Source organism: Strix aluco, chromosome 31 (genome assembly GCF_031877795.1).
Source record: "Strix aluco isolate bStrAlu1 chromosome 31, bStrAlu1.hap1, whole genome shotgun sequence".
NCBI classification, from domain to species: domain Eukaryota; kingdom Metazoa; phylum Chordata; class Aves; order Strigiformes; family Strigidae; genus Strix; species Strix aluco.
The window spans coordinates 4,276,033-4,278,750 of NC_133961.1; positions in this window are offsets into that span (position 1 = coordinate 4,276,033).

Consider the following 2,718-nt stretch of genomic DNA (forward strand, 5'->3'; position numbering starts at 1 on the left):
AGCGGGGGGGGGGGGGGGGGGGGGGTCGGCGGGGCCGGCCGGCCGCGCAGCCCGCAGGCGGCCAGACTGAGCCCGGCCCCCCCCCGGCGCCGCCTTTACCGCGCCCGCCCGCCCCGCCCGGGCCGGCCCACCGCGGGCGGGACCCGCCGCCACCGCCCGACGGGGCGGCCCCCCGCGGCCCGGGCGGGGCGGGGGGTACCGGCGGGTTACGCGTGTGCGGCCACGCGTGACCGCGGCTCGGCGCGTGTGGGAACAAAGAGCAGCGTCCGGGGAGCTGGTTGCTGGGAGGGAAGGAGGGACCGGGGCGGGGCGGGGGGGGATCCATGGAAAGAAATGAGGAACGGGGAGCAGCCAAAGGCTCCTCGCCCCCGGCACCCCTCGGGGAAGCTGCCGGAGGGCTGCCGCACCCCTGCGTGCTCGGAGGGGTAGGGCCAGGCGAGGGCTCGCGGCGAGTTAATGGTTGGACTAGATGATCTTCAAGGTCTTTTCCAAGAGAGATGGTTCTGTGAGACAGTCCGTCTGTCCTCCTCTGCCATCCAAATGGGGCCTGGGACGCACGGTTTCGAGGACTGTTCTACAGTTCCCTGCGTAAGACAGAAGAGAATAAACGTAGCGCAGGGGAACACGCGTGATTTTTAAGAAGGGAGTTCGTGCTCTGCTGCTGCTGAGAGCCGCGGGGTCCGCACCCCCCCCCGCCCCCAGCCTCGGCCAGAGCCTCTCGTGGGGAGAGAATCACATCCCCTGGTCCCTCCGGATGGATGCTCGGAGAGCAAGATGGGCGTGCTGGCATTTTCATGTTGCGGTCAGCTCAGACCAGCTGAGATTGTAAGGAAAGAGAATGACAACACGGTAAAGGGGCAAACATAGGGGGCAATCAGCACCCGGAGGGGTGGCAGCGGAGCAGGGGGCGACTCTGTCTGTGTCCTGAGTGAGGTTTCTGGGGTGTTTGTTTGACCCAGCTCATTTCACTGATCTGGTTTAGAGGTTTAGAGGAGGGCCGCGCAAACGGGAGAAGGGCGATGTGCCCCGGTGAGGGACAGGGAGGGGGAGGCAAAGGCAGGAGGGATGGGGTGGGAACCTCTGAACTCGCTTTAACCCCCCTGGACAAATCCGAATGGGAAACCACATCCTGGAACGTCCAGTGTGATGAGGTCATTGGAAACACAAGGGTGTCCTTTTGGAAACGGAAGGCTCATCCACTGGGAACTGGGCTGAGATCTCTCCTTTCACAAAGGCCAAGTAATGAATCTTTGGGAAACAGAACATTTCTTCAGACAGAATATCTGACATTTCAATAGCCAGTTTTGCTGCACAACAGGGGAAAAAAAAAAAGCTGGAGATTTTACATTTTTTAAAAAAATTCAAAATTCCAAAACAAATCCAGTCATGACTTGAAGCTAGTGAAACATTTTACTGTGATAAAGCTCAAAATTTTCAGTGTGATCATGCCAGAACATGTACAAGAAATGAAATATTATACGTACTCCATCTGGGCTTTGTGGCATTGAAATATGATAATGTAATACAAAAGCACACAGAGCAAAATGAGAAGGCAAAGCTGAAACAATCATGTTTTACATTATTGAGATGAAATCACTATGATATTGTCAAACAAGAAAAGTCAAAATATGTCATGCTGGCTCTTTGAAAGAGAAATTTACTTGCAAGGAGATCTCTTGAAATTGTTTCAAAGAAGTAACGAGCAGTTTTCCAAGGATAGCTCAGGCTGCTGCATTGGGGTAAGAGTTTCAGAAGTAGTGGACGTCATTTTTCAAAAGTGATTTTAACATTTATGTCATCTGATGTCACAAGGAGCTCCAGGGTTATTTCTGGCACATACAAACACACTTTTGAAAATACTACCCTCAGACAAGATTTGAATTCATAAATGAGAACCAGAGGGCTTCTGCAGCATCTGCTTTACTTGAGAGCGCCCAGATCTCCCACCCACCCACCTTTTCCTCATTCAGAGGCCTGGGAAGAGCTTTTGTCCTCCCTGCTGAGTATTTCAATGGCAGGACAACTGCCACAAAAGGCGCTCTCAGCTCTGCCCCTCTCTGATGCTGTATCGTCAGGGCGGATCATCACAGCATCAGTCCCGGTCTGCGCGACCGCGGGTTGATAAGTAACCTCAGGCTTTCCTGTGCATTTCTGCCCGTCTCCCCGAGCAGCAGGCGGATGGATGGAGGCAGCATCTTCCCTGCGACTCCTCGCAGGCAGGCGTGGGCTGTGACACAGCTCGCAGGAGGCACTTGTGAGGAGACTTACAAAAGGCAGCAGCAGCCCGGGTCTGCGGGAGGCTTTCACCTGCGCAGTGCTGCAACCTTACACGGGTCCAAACAATCTTTAGTTTCCTTCCCAGCAGCTTTAGTACGTGCGCCATCAAGCCTTCGCTGCAGCATCTCTAGCAGGCGCCCATGGCTGGGGGCTAGCGTTGTCATGCAGCGTTGCACCGCAGGACTGAGGAAATCAAACGGGTCAGAGTCACCAGCTCGCTGTCCCCCAGGAGCTTCAGCTGAGGCACTTAATCAGGCGGTGGAGAAGGAAAGATGAAAAGCCTCTGAGCTGTGGGCCTGGGGGAAGACCGGGACGGAGGTGTTGCAAACAAGGGCAGGAAGGAGGGCTGCGCACCACTGGCACCCACATGAGCCAGCCAGAGCCTGGTGCTTGGATGAGAGGGAAAAAGAAAAGGAAAAATTTGTGAACTGTCCCTAAGGA